Source organism: Hippopotamus amphibius, chromosome 5, assembly GCF_030028045.1.
Source record: "Hippopotamus amphibius kiboko isolate mHipAmp2 chromosome 5, mHipAmp2.hap2, whole genome shotgun sequence".
NCBI lineage: Eukaryota > Metazoa > Chordata > Mammalia > Artiodactyla > Hippopotamidae > Hippopotamus > Hippopotamus amphibius.
This window is the reverse complement of record NC_080190.1, coordinates 84,631,868-84,654,102: the sequence shown is the minus strand read 5'-3', so window position 1 is coordinate 84,654,102 and position 22,235 is coordinate 84,631,868. Positions and strand designations below refer to the sequence as shown.

The window sequence follows — 22,235 nt, the reverse complement described above, 5'->3', positions numbered from 1 at the left end:
CTGAAGTTCCTAGCCCTTATCGCCCTCCAAAGATGCTCATGACAAAGCTAAGGGAACGATGGGCCTAGAGATGTCATACCAGGTGAAGTAAGCCAGACAGAGAAAGACAAATATCATATGATATCACTTATATGTGGAATCTAAAAAAAAAAGATACAAATGAATTTATATACAAAACAGAAACAGACTCACAGACATAGAAAACAAACTTATGGTTACCAAAGGAGAAAAGTTGGGAATGGATAAATTAGGAATTTGGGATTAACATATACACACTACTGTATATAAAACAGATAATCAACTAGGACCTACTGTATAGCACAGGGAACTCTACTCAATATTCTGTAATAATCTATATGGGAAAATAATCTGAAAAAGAATGGATATATATATGTATAACTGAATCACTTTGCTGTACACCTGAAACACAACACTGTAAATCAACTATACTCCAATATAAAATTAAAAATTAAAGAAAGAAAAAGAAAGAGAAATGTCAGTTGGAGGAGTTTCCCAGGAATACCTGTTAGCAAGAATTGTTATCCCCATTCAAAGGCCATACTTTCTTCCTTGAAGAACTTACTAGCAAAGTTCCAAGTCCATAGGAACTCTAAGACCACTGCCTTTCTCAAAGTTAAATTAGATGCCATGACAATCAGTACAATGTGCTTAATGGCAAAAAAGCACTTATTAAGAAAAAAAGAAAAGAAAAAAAGGGACTTCCCTGGTGGCGCAGTGGTTGGAACTCTGCAATTCCACTGCAGGGCACATGAGTTCCATCCCTGGTTGGGGAACTGAGATTCCACATGCCACGTGGCACAGCAAAAGCAAAAAAACAAAAAACACTTATGTCCTCATTGAAATGTTAGATAAGCTTGAGTTACTGAACATTATCTATTTGTATTTGGTTTCTTTTTTAAGTTAATTAAGTTAATTAATTCTACAGATATAACAACCTACATTGTAGACTATTCCAAAGAGAGAAGGGAAAACAAGGTCTTTTAATCAAAATGAGTAATATTTGTGATTATATTGTTTAAATAACACAAGTTTGCATCACTACCTGGAAGAGATTATCACCTGGAGACACAAATAAGACCAAAAAAATCAATCCTGAGTCTGACACAGTTCTCTGACTATACGTCCATTTCATGCCATCAGAATTATTAATTCTTCTAGCAATAAGGCTCTAGGGCTGGGCTGGCTCCTATAAGACTATCCCTGTTCAATTTACTCTTTCATTTTCTCTAAACAAAAATCTGGCAACACAACGGCTATCAATTTCCTTTATCCTTTGTTAACCAGCTTTTATTTTCATAATAACTACATAAAATACTAATTTGAGGTCACATTTCCTAACATGGAGACTCACGACAGCCACTGGGCGTTTCTGAACAAAACAGACCAGGGTTTACTGAGGGCTGGGACATGCGGGCAGAGCCTGCAGCGTGAAGCTCAGGGCAGGCAAGCCTGAACAACGTTCAGCTTTTAAATCCACTAATTATAACACAGCATTGTCACTGGGCGTTTGCAGTTAGCAGATGCAAACGATTACCTATAGAATGGATAACAACAAGGTCCTACTATATAGCGCAGGAAACTGTACTCAATATTCTGTGATAAATCATAATGGAAAAGAATATAAAAAAGAATATATATATGTGTAACTGAATCACTTTGCTATATGGCAGAAATTAACACAACATTGTAAATCAACTATACGTCAAAAAAAAGAAAAAAAAAAAAAACAGCATTGTCTATCAGGTGGAAACCGGTTTGGGGCACTGTCGGAGTGTTCTACCATTTTCACTTTGCTCATCATTCACTGTCCTCAGCGAGTAAAGACATCAAGAGGCTCAGCGTGTGGACGCCCAGCCTGCATCCTATGGGCGGGACAACTGAGCCCCAGGTGAGCGGGGACAGTGGTCCCCGAGAGGGAGCGGGGAGGGCAGGAGAAGCCCGGTCCAGCCCACAGTCCTGGCTCAGAACTCAGATTCTATTTCTGACTCTGACACCATGCAATTATTTGTCCTTCATGTCCTGACACTTTCCCAGCTACCAAAAAAAAACTGTCATGATCAACTTTATGAAACAATTCAAAAGGTTATCAGGCAGAGAAGAAATACGAAGGCCAGCCAGGCAACAAGACCTATTATCACAGTGGGTCTGAACAGCCTCCCACAAAAAACTATTGAAAACCACAACTCTGTTAAGTCGATTTTCTAAAAATGCCCCATTTACTTTTCTATTTACAATAATCATTATAACAGTGTTTTTTTTCCACTTCACAAATTCCCAATTTGCCGGGATTCCTTCTAACTGCTTTCCTGGTTCTTTTTAAATATTTGAAAAGAAAGCAGGGCGGAGAGGGGTGGGAATCTAGAAAGATGCACACTTTGTAAAATCTCCAGTTAAGGGAGGAACCGAGGGGCAGCTCTAGCATCTAAGAAAGAAGACGCTGCCCTCCTAAAGGGCATGGAGTCGCTGCTGTGACAGGACAGAAACTCCTGTAATCCACGTGGCTGGTGGAAGCAGACGTGCTGGTTCACCACAAAGCTTTACCATGCCTCAGCCAGAAAGACCCTGACCCACGCATCACACGGGGAACAGCACTGGGTGAGCCTGGCCGATGCCACGATGCCCAGAGAAATGGGCCACTCCAGAATCACATCAGAAAAACCAGCCAAATGACCTTAAATTGAAAGATTCGGGCACTCAACCATCTTTAAAAACATTTAAAAGGTGTTTCTCAGGATCATGGACGTAGAGAACAGACTGGTGGTTGCCCAGGCTTGGGGGAAGGATGGAGTGGGAGGTTGGGGTAGCAGATGTAAGCTGTTATACACAGAATGGACCAACAACAAGGTCCTACTGTAGAACACACAGAACTGTATTCAACATCTTATCAGAAGCCATAATGGAAAAGAATATAAAAGAAAAAGAATGTGTATATATGTGTAAGTGAATCACTTTGCTGTTCAGCAGTAATTAATACAACACTGTAAATCAACTATGCTTCAATTAAAAAAAAAACCTAAAAAAAATTTTTAATATAATTGCCCAAAAAAGGTATTCCTGCTGGAGTTTATTCTAACATTAGGCTGGCTCTCTGGACCCAGCGGTCACTCACAATGGGGACAGACCATTCAGCAGAGTCAGCATTGAATAATCATCTGATCTCGAAAAAATTTCAAACCTTCAAGGTTGCCAAGCACCCAAGTACACTTTTCAACTACACAACGTTTAAAAAATGGAATCACAGCAAGAAGTACGTAAGTAGAAGAGTGTTCCTTCTAAGGATGCCACGTGTGCTACAATCAATTACCAGATGTCTCGGACGTCCATTTGGGGCCCTAACATTCTCATGCCTGGCACAACCAGGCAGCTAACGACACAGTGGGCAGCTCTTTTATTCTCTGCCCACAAATCTCTACTTAGTCTCCAAGATCCTGCTGGATAACATGGCATGTGACGGCTCAGTTTAGCAGCCCCTAAAAAACAGCGGCCCTAAAATCTGAAGCCTGGCTCTGTGACCAGCTCAGAGTCTGGTGTGGGCATGTTAGCTCATCTCTCCTGTGGCTTATTTCTTTTCTTTTTCTTTTCATTTTATTAGAGTACAGTTGATTGACAATGTTGTGTTAATTTCTGCTGTACAGCAAAGTGACTCAGTTACACATATATTCTTTTTTTCATATTCTTCTCCAAGATGGTTTATCCCAGGATATTGAAATAGTTCCCTGTGCTCTACAGTAGGACCTTGTTTATCCACCCTATATGCAATCGTTTGCCTCTGCTAACCCTGTGGCTTATTTCTTCCCCTAAGCAATGCACCATGAACCCAATGCGACAAGTTGGCTGGGAAGTGTGATGAATTGCAAGGGACTGGAAAGTATTTTGCAAATATAAATGCTAGAGAGACACAAAAGAACAGCAGTTGGTGATGGCAATTGAAAGAAACTTGAGGTGTTTTAGGGTTTCACTGGAAAGGGAAGTAAGTCATCGCATAGAAAATAAGACAACCCATGGTGATGATTTACGTCTACTTGAACAGAGGAGATACTCCGCCTCTGATAACTTAGCATAAATATGCTGTCAGTCAGCACATTTCACAGGCTGGTGCTGTACACAAAGAAGGATGCAAGGAGGTCTGTGATCCCAAACCACGCCAGGCCTCCACCTCCGCTGGTTTTATCACAAGTACTCACCCCACCGCTCAAAGAACCAAGGACACCACTGGCATATCTTAACTTCCTGAAGGTACAAGGTGCTCAGAAACACTAGTTTTTGCTCATAAAAATATTTTGCCCATGTACTTAAAAAAAACCTTATTCCTAAGGGAGAGTTAACATGAAGGGCTACGTTGGAATCAGGACTTCGCTCATAAAACACCACATACAAACAGCCTTAAGATTCACTTGTGTAGAAAGACAAATTCCATTGCATTCCATTGCAAATGGAAGGCCCACAGCTGGTTTCCCAGGCTTTTATATGCCCACAAGCATACACATTATGAATCGAAGAACCACAAAATGAACACAGTAGGCTCTAGTCTTGCCTTACTCACCTTCGTATCAGCAACTGGCAGGTATACCTGTATTCATGCAACAGAGCTAGCACCCATTCAAATTTCTCATACTTCAAACTTAAACTGTGACAATTTCAGCCATAAATAAATAAATACCTCAGCGGTACCAACATACTGCTTTTGAGTACCAGGAATATTCATAAATAAAACTTTGATTACTCAAAGACAAAGTGAAAGAAAAAAAGAGGCAGCCTTTCCCCCACTGATTCATTCCCAACAGATACTGCCTACAAGCAGGACTCAGGATCTCTTTTCAGGCAGTGTGAGAATATCTAATAATCTCTAATTAAGGAATATCAAAGCCTACAAGCAGCTCAAATAGGGCTGTTACCAATAGAATCCTTTTAGGACTTGGTAGGGAAGCAGGAATAACCCTCTCAGAAATACCTGGTGGGTGACACCACCTTCTAAAAATGTCTGTAAAAGTGACACACAGAGAAACTGGGATTTTTGTTTTGTGTTCTAGACAGTGCCCAGGACCTAGTGGCACTCAGTAACTATTTGCTGAATAATAACTTATTAGACTTTCTGGGACAGATCAAAGAAGACAGCATTCAGATTTTTTTCAAGTGAAAAAATAAAAAACACCACAAAGCTAAAAATCTCTATCTGCTCAAGTTTCAGGCTTTTGAAAATTATTATTATCATGTCAAACTTAACTAGAGAACCCTTAAATGTTAAAAAAAAAAAAAAAAAAAAAGAGTCTGTAATCTTGCCTCCCAAAAAACACCTCATAAAAAGTAAAAGGCAATCTTACTGCTGAGGGAACCTAAAAATAGAATGGGGCTGATGGATGGCTCAAGTGGAGAGGTTAAAGATGGCTCTCCCAGCCCCTGAAAAGTCGGTCCTAACCAGGTCTGGTTTTCATCATGAATTTTAGACGTCCATCACCAGGCTCATAAGACTGACTTCCATTTAGTCCCTGAATGTTCAAAATAGATAAAGAAACGTGCTAAAAACCCTTGAGGCTGCCTAACGGAACAAAAACACTTTTCAGGTTTTTTAACAAAGCCAAGTCTAGCTCAGACTAACTCCGGTTTAAGGAATGACCTGCCTGATATGTGCAGTCTCTTCTGTAACTTCTAGAAAGGATGGGATGGAAAATTACGGAATCGGGAAAGAGGAAATAGCTAAACAAGGTACTTTATGCTGGGAAGCATCTGAGCTTCGATGGGAACATTGTGCATCGTCTACAGCACGCCTTCTACGCTATTCTACAAGTCATCTATCTAAGCCATAGGTGACCGAGAGCAATGCTGTCCTTCTTGTCTACAGATAAGGAATGCATTCTGTTCAGTCAGGGACAACACTCCTTCCACCCACAGAAAAGCATCTGGGGCCATGTGGATGTTAATTTCAATACTCCTCATCTATAAATGGGACTGTTCTTCAGATTCCCTTTTGTACTGGTTGGAACACCTCTCCCAGTTTTCTCATTAGTCAGTTAAATAACTTTTTTTTTTTCATTTTGCTTAACTGTTTTTTTTTTTTAACAGACAATAAACTGCATATATTTAGAGTGTAAATTTGGTATCCCAATCTCCCAATTCACTCCCCCTCAACCCTCCCCGCTTTCCCCCCCCAACCCTCCCCGCTTTCCCCACTTGGTGTCCATATGTTTGTTCTCTACATCTGTGTCTCTATTTCTGCCTTGCAAACCGGCTGATTTGTACCATTTTTCTATAGTCCACATATATGTGTTAATATACGATATTTGTTTTTCTCTTTCTGACTCACTTCACTCTGCATGACAGTCTCTAGGTCCATCCATGTCTCTACAAATGTCCCAGTTTCATTGCTTTTTACAGCTGCATAATATTCCATCGTATATATACACCACATCTTTTTTTTTCCATTCATCTGTTGATGGACATTTAGGTTGCTTCCATCTTAACGTGTTTGTTTTTCTACTTGTATAAGAGTCGTGATTTTTACCTTTACTTGAGAACTGTCTTTTAACAGTTTTAGAGTCTTTCTTCTAAAAAGAGGTCAACATTCACGTATGCTAAAATAGTCACTATTCTGATCTAAATTTCACTGATTTCAATGAAGACAAATAGTAATTAACACACAAGAATGATGCACATAGAAAACAAACTTATGGTTACCAGAGGGGAAGGGGCGGGGGTATAAATTAGGAGTTTGTGATTAGCAGATACAAACTAATATATATATACATATACACACACACATATAAGATAAATAAATGACAAGGTCCTACCATAGAGCACAGGGAACTCACATTCAATATCCTGTAATACACCATAACGGCAAAGACTCTGAAAAAGATTCTTTTGCTGTACACCAAACATTAACACAACATTGTACATCAATTCTCCTTCAATGAAAAATAAACATAAGAAAGGACATGAGCAGGAATTTTGCGAAAAGAACGATACACCAAACTAACTGAGGTCTATCACTTGCTGATGTCAGCAACAGTACGCTTCCCTTGTCCTGTGAAAATGACAACCGTCTGAAGTCTCAGCTTACTGCGTTCCTTTTTCGTATAAAACCCAATGTGCGTCCCCGTGTTCCCTCTTCTACAGATCACCATAAATAATATTGGACTGGGGTTGAATTATTTAGCACTTTTCTCTGTTTCATGAAAAATTTTACATCTCTCTAGAAGCTAAAGTATTTCCATCTGTTAATTTCCTCCCAGCTCAAGAAAATTTCCTACAAACATTTTATTACCACTTACAGGAGTCCTTATTACTCATTCTCCTAATCCTTATTTTTCAGCTTATGACTCATCTCTACATCGCTACAGTCCTCAAGGTAGAGGGAAGCCACCAAGCAAGGACATCAGACACTTCTCTGAGCCACTGACTCCCGATGCTAGCTGACAATCCAAACCACCTCTCCTGTCATTCCAAGGGATGTTTTTCAATTCTTGAAACAAAATCTTACGTATAAAAAAGAAAGTTACAGCCTTCTGTCTTCTAAAGGACAGTTAAGTGATCTTGATGAAACTCCCCATTTTAAGTGTCATATGGGGGGGGAAAGGTTACGATTAGAAATATGCTGATACTTCCCAAACAATCTGAGGATGGGAAGCACATGCTGACCAAATCAAATCTCTACAGAATCAAAGTTCTGGTCATTTTTGCTCTAAAGTATTACAAACGAAAACAAAAAGCGGTAAGCTCGAAGAACCACATGAAAGCTACTGGTGTCTGGTCATCTGAGCTTCAAGATTTCCTGAGGCCAAGAGCCAGACTTAGCCGCTGGCTCGGAGTGGTGTGGGGTCACACCTGCCTCCCCCAGGCTGGCACGACCTCCGTGGAGAATTCCTCTGAGGACTTTCTGGTAAGCAAGCGTTTACGGCTCCCAACAAACCGCCTTACACACGATTGATCCTGCGGTACGCTTCCCAAAATAACTTGTTCCCTTGGAGCCTGGGTGATTATGTGCGAGACGTGGCCCCAGGACAGGGCAGACCCGACTGTTGCTCGGTGATAGGCAAAAGCAACATCAATTGTACCTTCACGATTCCCTTCTCGAGGATGAGTTCAAGCTTACAGAAAGGCACTCTGGTGTTCCCCACCACCACTCCCCACCCCCCCCCACCCCCCACCCCCCCCCCCGCCAGCCCATCCCAGCAATCAGGGAAGCCGCCTGTACGACCCAGAGAGCAAAATAAATATTCTTTAATTCAAGTTCACCATCCTGTTACTATTCTCAGGGACCCAAATAAAGGGCCGCCTACACAGAGACATTAAAGCGTTCCTTTGGAAGGGAAGGGCCCTCTGTAATACACTGTATTCTCTGCACTGGTGGTGTGGACCAGAGCATGGTTCTAAACGAGGAACAGCCCCCAAGCAGGTGCGTCCACAGGTTCGCTCTACGTATGGGGAAAGCGCTGGAAAACAGAAGGGCTAAAAACAGGGAAGCTGGGCATTTGCAAAGTTCCTGCCCACTTCGCACTGGAGGGAACCAGGCTGGGATCTCCTCCATCGAGACGTTCTTCCCTGGGAACCACGCAGAGTGCAAAGTGTTTGTAAAAACAGATAATAAAGTCTTCATGTCCTGAGCCATTTCAGACAATATGCGTATAGTATAGTATAAAACACATAAACATATGCTTCTCTACCAGGGCATCAAGTCATCTAGCAGGCAATATGGCTAAATGCTAACACTAGTTTTCTCTATGGTATGACTTTTAAAAATTTCTTCTCCATATTTTCTGTAGTGAAGATATATGACTTGGGCAATTACTTAAAATGTATCTTAAAAAAGTAGCCTGGGAAAGTCTACACAATTTGTTAGGCTAGATTCTTCGCTCCTCCCTGGTTATCTGTAATTATGTTAGCTAGCTTTACCTCACTTGGTCTCCATCATTTTACCTGAAAAAGAAAAACTACTTAACACTTAATATTCCAGCAAGCCTACATCTCTGAAGTTAATCATTCGGTGAGGTGCTTCTTCAAGACTTTTTTGCGTTTCACACTAAAAGCCCTATTTCAATGTCACGTTTTAAAATGCCCATGGAGAAGGTACACACTGTCCAAGTCCACAGACCACAGAAGAGAAATCCTTTGGAGTCCTTAGTATCCAGTTACCCAGACACCAGTGACAGCAATAGAACCCACTGTCACCCCCCAGGTATTTCCAACAGCACTCTCCCTGCCTCCCCACCAAGTCCTTAAAGGACCCCAACGATGACAGCCCCATCTGTATCTCATGATAGAAGGGACAATGTTACATTAAACATGATTTTATCACACAGTAAATCTACTTATCACCACTTTACTTCCAGACTTTCAAGTGTCTAAAGGGGTGTGTGTGTGTGTGTGTGTGTGTGTGTGTGTGTATTGTTTTTTTAGAAAAAGACAAGAACAACCCTGAAGATCCAACCCTGGAAACTGGTCCAGATATTTCAATAATGTTTAACCCTTAGTTTTTTAAATGTGCAAAATAAGCACCCTTAAAGCCTAACACATATTAATATCAAACTATCTGAGGTATGAGTATATATGCTATTTATAAAACCACGCAGACAGCATACAAAATACCAAAAGGATGACAGCCATGTGGATTTCAGAGGGCAACCTGGCCCACGAGAGGCCTCCAGTGGGGTCAATGGTCCCACACCCCCCAGACACAGGGTTCACTCCCACCACTGGCTGCAAGGCTTGGTCTTCTAAAACACTCATGAGTTACAAGATTCAGAAATTACTAGACTCATATTTAAAACTGTCAAACTTTTAGAACTCTCATTTCACCACTATTTGCATTTTTTCAAGTTCAGAAATAGGCCAGCACTTTGCAAAAAGCCATTACTGTCCTATACATAAATTATTTGGGTCTCAATATTATATTAACCTTCTCTGAGGTGGCCTTGTGTATCTCCTCCCAACAGAGTGACCACAGATTTGAAGTCTAAACTGGATCACTTCTGAGAGCCAAAGGCGATGTTGTTTATAGTTACTCTGGGACAAGAGCCACAACTGGATTGTCCTCGGCAAACCTGGATGAGGGGTCACCCTACCTCTGGAATCAGTCCACCCACCTTCCTTATTTCCTTTCATAAAAGATAGAGAAAATGAGAGAGGGGGCAACACATTGTACCCCTTGAACTTACACAATGTTACATGTCAGTTACATCTCAATAAAGCTGGGAAACAAATAAAATAAAATGAATCTTTGTAAGGAAGGAGGTGGCCTGGAACTGCTACATGCAGGCAACCCCCATCCCTTCCAGGGCTCCCCTAGAAATTCACATACCTAAACAGGTGAGGGCCTGATCTGTGTCTTCATAAAGGCTCCAGAAGCAGTCTTGGCAAGACTGCCCCTAAAAATAACCTTTCCCCAAGAACCCTTTACATGTCTGTTCTCCTCCTTCCTCCGGCTGTACTCTGGGGGTGGTGGAGGAAATAAAGATGCAAAGGTATCAAATTCAGCATCTTCAGACAGGTTCCCACCTCCTGTCTTAAATTCAAGCTCCCCACTCAAAGCAGTAAAAGCGGTGGTTTACAGCAGGAGCTGAGACGACCAGACAAATAAACCTGACGGGAGGTTATGGGGTCAGTTTATCTGCAGCAGGAGGAGAGAAATACCCTATCAGTACTGACTGTACACAAGACCACAAACAGCAGTTAACCACCCTCATTTATGGGATATCAAAAGGCTTTGTCTCTGCCAACAGTGCCTTCTTAGCACAATTCTGTGCTCTTCTCCTACCAAGGCTGAAATTCACCATTAGGGCCCCTCCTGGAATTAGACAACAGCATTACTGTCTAAGAAAGGTCACCTTTAAAATATCAGTGATCCCTGGAAAGGCAAGTCTTGGCAATCTTTGGTTTTTAGGAATAGACCATTACAACACTAATGGCATGAGAAATTACTAGGAGAACTGGGTGTTAGGAGAGATGCCCAAGCAGAGCAAGGAGGAGGTCTGGACAGCCCAAAGGGATAGCAGGAAGTGTGGGGTCTTGGGAGGCGACAGGACTTTCAAAACAGGGAAGGCAACTATCGGCTTACTTGGCAGTTTTGCTTCGGAATTTCATTTAAAGACTGAAGCGTCTGTTGAACATAAAAACTTTTTTTTTTCCTTTTAGGACTGAACATCCCTGGTAATTATTTCACAATGTATACAATTATCAAAACATGTGGCACACTTTAAATATACAGAACTTTTTATTTGTCAATGACACCTCAATAAAACTGGGGGGAAGAAAGAACCGGGCATCCCCTGTTAGTGAAACTTACGCTTTCCTTGGCTGGTGGGGTTCAGAGGGATTCGCTATATGTTCTCTCTGCTTTTGTGTATGTTTGAAATTTTCCATAATAAGAAGTTAAAAACAGGGACTTCCCTGGCAGTCCCGTGGTTAAGATGCCACACTTCCACTGCAGGGGGCACGGGTTTGATCCCTGGTCGGGGAACTAAGATCCCGCCTGCAGTGCAGCGCAGTCAAAATATAAAAAGAAACAAGTTAAAAATAAATAAAAGTAAGTGTAAATGTAAAGTGTAGAGAGTCCTTGGCACTGCAAAGTGAAGGGAGTCCTTGGCACTGCCATTGGTCAAATCTCTGTGGAGCCCAAATGTTGGAGAGCATCCCTGTCCACTAAGACATCACGTCTGAGGGAGGATGGCTCTTATTTACACTCTTGCCTCTGGAGGTCTCCTTTTCTAGCCCCAAAAGGGAACTGACTCAAATACTTAGGCATCCTGAACTCTGGCTTCTTTCTGGAACTGTGTCAGACAGACCAGCAGTTAATTCCAAAGATGTGCCCTTAATGGCACGTCCTATAAGCCTCCATCTGAGAGGGGTAGTTGGCTTTTCCTCTGGTCCCTTTCCTCCTCCTCTGGCATTTCTGTGGGACAGAGCAATTTTTAGGGCCTGACTTGGGGAAAACCTTGGAAGGACAGTATTTGCCATGTCTCAAAACTCAGACTTCTCATTTTCATCAGATGTTCCCCTCGACCCATCTAGAAATTTTTAAGACACACACACCCTTTTGCATGGGCAGCAGGTTTTGGGTAAGTGAAGAATTAGGAATACTGAATTCCAGGCTTTTGCTCTGAGTTGTTGGTTAAAACTCTGAGCAAAAAGCAACAAAAACAGAAAAAAATCAGTGGTTAAAAACCATTACCTCTGACTATTCACAATAGCCAAGACATAGAAACAACCTAGATGTCCATTGACAGATGGATGGATAAAGAAGATGTGGTATGTATATACAATGGAATACCACTGAGTCATAAAAAAGAATGAAATAATGCCATTTGCAGCAACATGGATGGACCTCGAGATGATCATACTAAGTGAAGTAAGTCAGAAAGAGCAAGATAAATACCATATTGTATCCCTTGTATGTGGAATCTCAAATAAGACACAAATGAACTCATCTATGAAACAGAAACAGACTCACAGACATAGAGAACAGACTTGTGGTTGCCGAGGGGGAGGGGGAGGGGGAGGGGAGGGGATGGACTAGGAGTTTGGAGTTAGCAGATGCAAACTATTAAATATAGGATGGATAAACAACAAGGTCCTACTATATAGCACAGGGAACTATATACAGTATCCTGTAAGAAACCATAATGGGAAAGAATACGAAAAAGAATATGTATGTATATATACAACTGAATCACTGTGCTGTACAGCAGAAATTAACACAATGTTATAAATCAACTAAAATTCAACAAAATAAATTTTAAAAAAATAAAAATAAAAGCACCACCTCTGGAGTTAAGCAGCCTGGATCCAAAATTCAGCTCTGCCGCTTGCAGACCAAAATAGGCAATAAAATAATTAGCATCTCCATATTTTATAAAATTTCCATTGTGAGAGAGAATATCTTTGTAATTTAGACAAAATTCTGTGTTCATTTTCCAGCTACCACTCCCCCATCCTCAACCACCCTTAGGTAAATTACTCAACCTCCCTGGTTGAAAAATGAGAATCACAATACTCATCTCTTAAGATTGCTGTGATGTTCGAATAAAATAATACATGTGGTCAACACAGTGCCTGGACAGTCTCAATAAAGAGCTGCTCTGCCCTATATAGTGAATAGTCTGGGATACTGGGAAATGCCAGTATCCCAAAACTATGCCAAAATCCCTTCCTTCTCTTTTTTTAATCCAGTGGCAAAATCCACATATTAAAATATCACTTTTACTGTCTTATTGGAATATTTTTGTTTTGTTGTTGTACTGAAAAAATGAAAATAAACAAAAAATAAATTTTGTCCCAAAACTTAACAGGAAAGGTGTGCAATGAAATATTCAGACACTTCCTATTTCATAAACTGCAATAACAGAACAGACATTATATTTTGTAAAACGTAAAACACATGGTTTGGATTTTTCCAGGAAACATCCCCACCCCACATCCCAGTCCAACCTGATCCTTACCTCTCCAAAATACATTTGTCTTAAAATAGAAAAATATTACCCTCTATGGGCGCTCTCGAAACTGATTAGAATTCTGTTATGTCTTTTACTGTTTTCATGACTGATATACCCAAAATATTAATATTTTCGGAACCTTAAAACAAAACACCAAGTGAGGACCATCATTCATCTCACTTGCTTAATTTCATAAATGATAAAACAGAAAAAGGAAACCTACCTTGTGGCTAAATGCTATGTATGTTAAGACGAAACCAATTCTTTTCAGTAAGGAAACTACTTTTTTCAGTAACCCTTACAAATTTTCAATAAAGTCTTCCTCAATAAAGCCCCACCGTGGCCATTCCAGTTGCAGAGGATTTTATGTCATAGGCTTGAGCACACCACCATAAATAGTTTCTTACAGCTTTTCACTTCCTTTGAAAGCATAACTTATGTGCTAAAAGATCTCCCACTCCATGGTGCCAAATCCCTGGGTTTCTGTTTCAGCGACTACACGGATTCAAATGCCAGATTCAGACAGATTGGCGAAGTTCCAACGAAATACCAAGGTGAGATTTCTCCAGGAAGAAAATCAAAGACATTCTGACAGTTCAGGTGGTTTTAAGGCATCCGATAAATGCATGTTTCATCCAGAGAGGCGATGCTTCCACATTCAGGTAATCATTGCTTCCTCCGGGAGCCCTCGATGTTCGCTCACCTCAGCACCTGGCAGGCAGACCTTCCACTTTCCCTTCCTCACAGTTTCAACCATGGCCTCTGAGCAGACAACTCCCACACCTACATCTCTAGGCTTGACCTCCCTTCTCGATATCACCTCACATTTTTAACTTCTACAAAATCTCACCACCCCTTATTTTCCCAAATGAATACCAAAGGCATTAGAGGTAAGACCAGAAAGGAGTGGAACTCAGTTTCATGGCTTAGCTATTGTGTGGTCTTGGTCAAGTACCTCCAATATAGTGGGGAAATAGTGGTAAAGTGGTTTTATTGGGTTGAGCCATAGAAATCGCAATTTTGGGAGGACAAAATGGTCAGTGTCAAAAATTTCCTGTGGTTCAACCTAATGCATACAAAATATCTTAAAATCCTAATGAAAAGCAATGAAAGCAGATTACCTACTTTCTATATCATTACTATCTTCCCATCCTGTTTGATTATAATGAAGGAACTTAGACTCCTCATGACTCTAAAAGATAGGATTTCTTTTTTTGGGGGGGGGAGGGGGCCATGTCACTTGGCATGCGGGATTTTAGTTCCCCAACCAGGGATCAAACCCGTGCCCCTTGCAGCGGAAGTGTGGAGTCTTAACCACTGGACGGCCAGGGAATTCCCAAGGATTTCTTGAGTTGCCAATCTCAGTTATAACTGTCTGCATAAGACTCAAGTCATACCTTCAATACCAAATACTGTTCTCACCTCCCCCCCAATCTCATGTTCTCTTGCTTGTCCATTTGACCCTCACGATCACTAAAAAAGTAAGAGGTTTTACCAAGATAGCACGCCTTTTAATGAAAAGGTTGTAACGGAGGCTAATGAGAATCTATTTTCATTATATAGTAATTTCTAGGAATGATGACTAATACATTTATCCCCTAGCAAAAACAAACACACACAACTCAAAACCACGCTAACTCTGTGGTCTTGGGTTCGGCTTATGTCAGTACAGCCCAGGTCGGTTCTTTTCCAGTGTCCATACACACTGCAGAATCACATGCATCTCTTCTCTATTTTCCACTTTCACTACTGTAAAGTCTAGCATGTCTTCCAAAAACTTCTGTTTTACCAGGTTTTACCTTCAGAAGAACAAATTTAAACGTATACTTCTCCGAATCTAAATGAATTTGGCACTTTCTTTATTATGTGGGTAAAGGTTTGCGATCTGGACAACATAGTCCTTTCAAATCAAATTTAGCCTACCAGAGCTTTGTTCACTAATGTGGTGACACATTTTATTATCATTTAAATACATCTACATGGATGATTTTCTTTTATTCCCCAAATCTCTAAATTGCAAATTATTATTTTTTTTAATTAACCAGTTTATCTTTGTAGGCTCCGTCTTAGAAGAACTAAGTTGGAGAAGTCCATCATTTCTGGAACATGAAAAAATGCTTGAGAAGACATCATTAAAGAGCATTAAACAAATATGAGCTGGAGTTAATACCTTTGTAGCTCAAGGAGTTACTAAGATTGCAAAAAAAAATGTAATCGTACTAAATTTTTTTCAGAAATATTACTTATAGTTCAGCACCCTGGGACCAACGTTCTAGAGGAAGGGCCTGAGGAGGAGGAACTCCCAGGACAGTGGAGTTAGGACTCAGGTATACGCAAAGGGGAGAATGAAACACGGTGACTCCAAGAAGCCTCAGGGGAAGAGGAGGAGCAGACAGAGGCTGGTTCGGGCCTGGCCTCCCAAACCCCTGCAAGAGGTCTGAACACCCTCCTGAAGGCATTAAAGAACCACACAGGGGCTTTAAGGGGAAATGCCATGATCAGGCTTGTGTTTTACAAACATCATTCCTGCAGCAGCAGGGTACAAGAGATGCGTGGAAAGGTGACGAGGCGGGGACCACCACCCCATTCAGGCAGGAAATGCAGAGACCCTGAAGGTAAAGCACGTAACAGGAGGACAGGGCAGGGTCCAGCAGATTTTAGGAGGTGGGCTCACAGGAGGTGGGAGAAAGGGAAGCCTCATAGTAACTCCCAGGTTCCCCACCTGGGCACCAGGGAGCAAGATGCTTCCAGGCACCGTGACAGGGTACCGTGCAGGAGGGGCTTTGGAAATGCTCTCCATCTCATTCCACGGGCCAGGGTGAACTGGGTGTCCCTCCTCTGTGCCTCTCTCTGCCCTTTCTGTCTCTTGAACTAAGGTGCAAGTGCCTTAAGGCCTGGGGCGGTGTTGACTCCATTCTCTAACCCTGGCCCCTAGCAGGACTGTAATCCATGTATGCCAAAGGAACGAAAAAAATAAAACGGCCATGCTTGTGAACCACTTCTATTCTGCTCTTCAATATGACTGCAGGAAAAAACATCTAGTTTCTGATCAAGAAAATTGTGGGGAGGGGGAGGGGCGGGGTGTGCGTCCGGAGGGGAGTGTGAAGTGCTCAGACACACATGTGCTTGTGTAAAACGTGTTCCTCAGACTTCTTTAGAAAGACCCATTTCTTGCACTCAAGATCCTCCTTCCTTTCAAATCTGTCTAGCACAGTAGTTAGCAAGCGTTTCCCCCTCATCTTTGCTTTCTGTTCTTTCTGGAAGAACTAGTACCGTTCCCAGGGAAACAGCGGTACAATTCTGACTGTCCTCCAACGTATTCCCTATCAACTCCTCTGCTCATCATGGAAGCACCCCCACCCAACCCAGAGCTGTGCCTTTTCTGTAGGTGTCTCCCAGCTGCAGCAACTGACTGCAGGGCTTTCTGACAGTTTTCTGAAGCTGCGTTCATTAGGTTTCCCAGCTAAGAGTTCTATTTCTCCTCCCACGCTCTCGGAAAATCTTATTTGGGATTCAGGTTTCTTCCTTGGTGAATTTGGCTTGAAGGGGTAAGGCAGACCCCAGGACACCCTGCAGTGCCTAAGAGAAGATGCAAGGAGTGATTTCTCCACCTTGCAACTCTGGCACCTGTGGTTCTCCATAGCAAACAAAGGGCATCTTGAGAACAACAGCCCCTCTGGGGACAGAGGTTTCTTGGGGTTCATACAAGATTCTGCCTTTGCAATTCTGCCCATCAGCAACTCTCTCTGGACATCAAAGGATACCTGAAACTCCAGCCCTCCATTTAGGCAACGGCCACCTGGACACACAACTTGCCCCTCAGCACTCAGCCCCCAGCACTAAGTGATACATCCTGTAAATGGCTAGCTTCCTACCCAGAGGCATCTCCTGGGGGATAAGCAGACACGCCTCATAAGTTTGTTTGTTACTTGTCAATATCACTATCTTGAGTTTTAAGTCCAGGAGCTCTAAGGGTGAGATCATGTCTGCTTAATTGGATTTATATAACAGCCTGCCCTGGAACAACATGGGGTTATTTAATACTTTTTTAATCCCTCCTGATCACTCTCAAATTGATGCCTTCCTCACCACTGCTTCTAATCCTCACCACTTTAAACATATAGTCCCCGTGACTGGCTTCTACCTGGGTCCCCCACCTCAGGCCTTTAGCCACTCCGATTTCTTCTGCAAACAATATTCCGCTTGACGCACGGCTCCTTCTAGCTCAAGTAGTCCCAGAGCTCTGCACTGCTTAAAGAACGAGGTCTACGCTCACCCTGGCACCCCAGGTCCTCTGTAACCCGGCCCCGGTTTACCCATGCAATTTTCTCTCTAAATCTGAATCTGCATCTTCAGCTTTGGACAAGCCTCTCTCTTCTCTGCACTTCCTCAAACACATCATGAACAGGAGACACACCCAATATACGGAGCTGGGTGTCGGGAGACCCGAATCCCGGTCTGGCCACCCTGGTTACTTGCTCCTACACTCACCTCTCTGAGCCTGTTCCCTCGTCTCTTTATCAGAGGGTGGGTAAGAGGGTCCCATGAAATGCTGGATGTGAGGGTGCTTTGATAGTGTTAAAGGGTTACATAACACATTATTATCATGGCATCACACTTATCACTCCCTCCTCCAGCCCCCAAAAAACCCACAATAGACTATTCACTCTTATTTCTCTAGCCAGGAATGCTCTGTTTCTCTCTCCTCTCCATTCAGCTAGTATTTAGTTACTCCGCAAATTAAGGCCCACCCGAAGTTCTACTCCCTGAGAAAGCTGTTTCCCTATTATTCTCACCCACAATGGTTTTCCTTATTTGATCTCCTAAAATTTTTGCTCTTTATAGTAAAAGCACCTGGCAGTTGTTATTAAACAATTCCTTAAGTTCTAAGTGGTCAAGCCTGTAAATCCTATCTTTAAAGGTACACGGGGGGAGGAAGTAATGGGAAGTTACTGTTTAACAGGCATAGAGTTTAACTTGGGGGTGATGGAAACGTTCTGGAGACGGATGGTGATGATGGCTGCACAACATGAACGTGTTAATGCCACTGACTTGTACACCTAAAAACGGTTAAAATGGTAAATTTCATGCTATGTACATTTACCACAATTTTTAAAAAAAGTACATCCAAGTCACGAAGGGACAAAAATCACATGCTTCTTCATCCCTCACAAGTTCAATCACAGTGCTGATCACTATGACACCGCCTGATGAAATTAACAAATATTGGCTGCACAAGGATAGCGATAATATTTGAACATTTACAGACCACTGTACAGTGTACAAAGCCCCTTGACATAAACTAGTTCGACCATTTGATTCTGAAAAACTCTGTGAGGCAAGAAAAGACAGGAATCCCTTATCTTTATTTTCTAGATGAAGAGATGGAACTCGAAAGGTTTAGTGACTTGATTATGGCCAAACAGACGGCACCAGGCAGAGCTGAGGCTCATCTGGGTCTCGTGGATCTGAGACATTTCCCCAGCCCATCATTAATCATTCACCTCGTTGGAACAATTTGTGCCTTTTTTATCCCCAGGAAAAATTCCCGCACGCGCATACTCCACCGTGCAGGGGAGAAGAGCCTTCACTTGCACCCTTAACCAGCAGCTGCCCCTCGGAACACAGAAAGGGACAACTGGCGGGTTCTGGGCCCTCTACTTAATCCGGACCTACGGGCAGCTGCTCCAGCACGTGTCCTTCCACACTGCCTGACCCCACATGGCAACATTTTAGCCTGATGACAGGACAGGCAGCAGGTGTGCCAAGGTGAACGGTGAGCTGGTCCATCTGAATTGTGAATACACAGAAGGGCTTGGATTTCTTTGGGAACGATGAAAACTGTTCAGACTGCTGAACGTGGAATAAACAAACGACCCTCGACAGCTGGTGAAAAAGGTATTGATTATCTAGCCGTATACAGATTAAGGACGTAAGGACCCTTTATGTATCGAAAGACACAGTCATTTCCTTAAAAGGTCTGTTCTGGCCTCCCAGAGTGGTGAAGGACAGCGCCCTGTGTCCACGGAGATAGCACACATATTCGGCATTGCTGTTCCGACAAGTCACCTCCTGATTAGGCTGCAGTTGAATTAAAGGCTGAATGTGCTCTTTGCTTCCAGGAGAAGCTTACGTCTAAACACCAAAGCTCTAGAAGTTTCAAAAGTCCACTAAAGAGAGCCTCATTTACGTGAATATAAGTAGTCTTAAACACCCCTGAAAGAGGACAGCACTTTGAAATGCCTGTACATACTCATCCTCACTCAACATCTTCTAAACTGCCTCCTTTTGGAAAAGGCACCGCACGTCCTCAAAAAACTGAAAACCAATTACTGCCACAAGGTCCAGAAATTCCACTTCTGGGTATCTAACCAAAGAAGCCGAAAGCAGGGACGTGAGCGATTTGCACATCCGTGTTCCCAGCAGCATTACTTACAACAACCCGAAAGCAGAAGCAACCCACATGTACATCAATGAATGGATCAACAAAATGTGGTCCATACAGTCAGTGAAATATTATTCAGCCTTAAAAGGGAAGGAAACTCTGACACCTGACACAACATGGATGAACCTTGAGGACATTGGGCTAAATGAAATAAGCCAGACACAAAAGGATGAATAGTGTATGATTCCACTTATATGAGGTTCCCAAGGGTCAGATTCATAGACACAGAAAGTAGAAGGGCGGCTGCCAGAGGCTGGGGGTGGGGGGGGATAGAAAGTTATTGTGTTATACAGAGTTTAGCTTTGCAAGATGAAACGAGTTCTGGAGACTCTACAACAACGTGAATGTACTTAACAAGACTGAACCGAATGCTTTAAAATGGTTAAGATGGTAAATTTTATGTAAAAAAAACCCCAAAACTCCCATCTCACACACACACCACTATGCTTTTACTAAGTCCTTCCGTAGCAAGGAATTCCACACCAGAGAGCAAGGATGAGTACAGCCCATGAGACTCTGTAAACTGTGGATATAATTAGGCCCCACATCCATTATAACGCTACAGACGTCATCATGTGTTACCAGCATCTGTTGACAGATCTCATACCCTGCATATCACTGAAATGGCAAGTGTGGAGAAGGCAGCCCACAATAGAAACAATGGCATGTTATCCCTGTCCTGTTCCAGCAGTTTGGCTCATAGGACAGAAATAGAGGCCACTGCTCTGGCTGCCTGCACCTCACAGTTGAGTATTACTTTACTGACTTGAGTGGGTTCTCTACCAAAAGTAGAAATAGAGGATTTCTGGATCTGTTCAGGTCTATGTCCTAACGTAATGTTTGGTTCTGTTTTGTTTTTCCCTAATGTCACAACGCAGCACTCAACCTACGTGAGAAAAAAGATGAATTCTCACTCTAAACTTTTTAGCAGTATTCTGTACTAGGACCGGGACGTATGTCTATTTTTTAATATCAATAATGCACAAGTGCTATACAATTATAATAATATATTCACATAGGAATCCCAAACTTTTAAAAGTCACAATTAAATTATATCCATAAATACTGTGAATAAGTTAAAAGTTATATATAATTATATATTCTATATTTAAAATAATTAAAAATGATATATATATGACAGAAGACATATATCAATGTGGCCTTTGGAAACTAAAATTAACGCTATCCTATACTGTAATTTTAGAAAAATCAACATAAACCATTGTCATTAGACTATTACTTTCAAAAATGAGAAGCAGACTACCTGTCCAATTCCTCAGCTAGTTTGCTCTTCCTCATCAGAAAAAAAAAAAAAAGCAATCTTTGCAACAAAGACTTAAGACTTTAAAAAAAAAAAAGTCCAGGAAAAAATGTAGTAATCAAAATTGTGGGAAAAACATTTTAAAGACACACTGTTAAAAATTAAAGCGATTATTTAACTTCTTTCTGATTGGTGATGCATCGATTAGCCCAGACGACACACTAATAATAATAATACCACCACATTAATAATTCTCAAGCCAGGTGTTGAAAAAATGTGTAGAAGGTCTGAAATTTTATTCTTTATAGACTCAACTTCTGCTTATCACTCACATTCTTGTTTCCAAGTAGGTAGGGATGCTGGAAGTCTTAGGAACTAAGGGGGAGAATGTAGAGCTTGAAAATAATAATAGTAAGTGGTTTCCTTAAGAGAGAATAGACCACAAAAGAAAAATCTTGATTTGAAAATATCATACTTATTTTATAAATAACAACAACAACAAAACTTAAATGGTTATTTGATAATTATCCAAATATGGGGCCTCCCTCCTTCAGCTACACTTTGTTGGGAGTATGGGATGTACCTGTCAGGCTCTGTCAGTAATCACGCACAGCAGCAGCCACACACAGCCCTCCCAGGCACACTTATGGTCAACAGCCCTTACCACTGAACAGCAGGCCCTTAGAAGGGAAACCCACTCCGCCCCACCCCATGAAAAATAGTGGGGAAAAGCAGAGGGCACTTTGCTCTCGCCAGGACCCTGTCACCATAAGGTTGGGTGAGCAGCTCTGGGCTGGCATCCCTGAGCCGGCCAGGCTCTGTGCCAGTCAAACAGGAGGCGGCATTTCGCCTCCTGGTGAGCAGTCCTTAGAGTTTCAGCCAAGGGGATCAAGAAGAAACCTTGAAATAGTGGAATGTTCCATGGGGCCCCCAGAGAGCGCCAACCAAGAAGGGAAGGGAACTTTTAGAGCTGGCTGACTCCCTCGTCCCTGTAGTGCTTACCTCAACGAACCACAAATAGAGTGTGAAATAACTATTACTTGAGCGGTGACTGTCCGATGTTCATATAGCATCCCTCTCCGGG

The 22,235-nt window shown here is 42.0% G+C and overlaps 1 protein-coding gene across 1 annotated transcript in view; it reads right to left on the bottom strand.

The window, feature by feature from the left end:
• The window catches only part of ACTN2 (actinin alpha 2), a 68,065-nt gene that overhangs the window by 44,997 nt on the left and 833 nt on the right, over nucleotides 1-22,235 (bottom strand). The gene's annotated exons all lie outside the window — the stretch shown is intronic.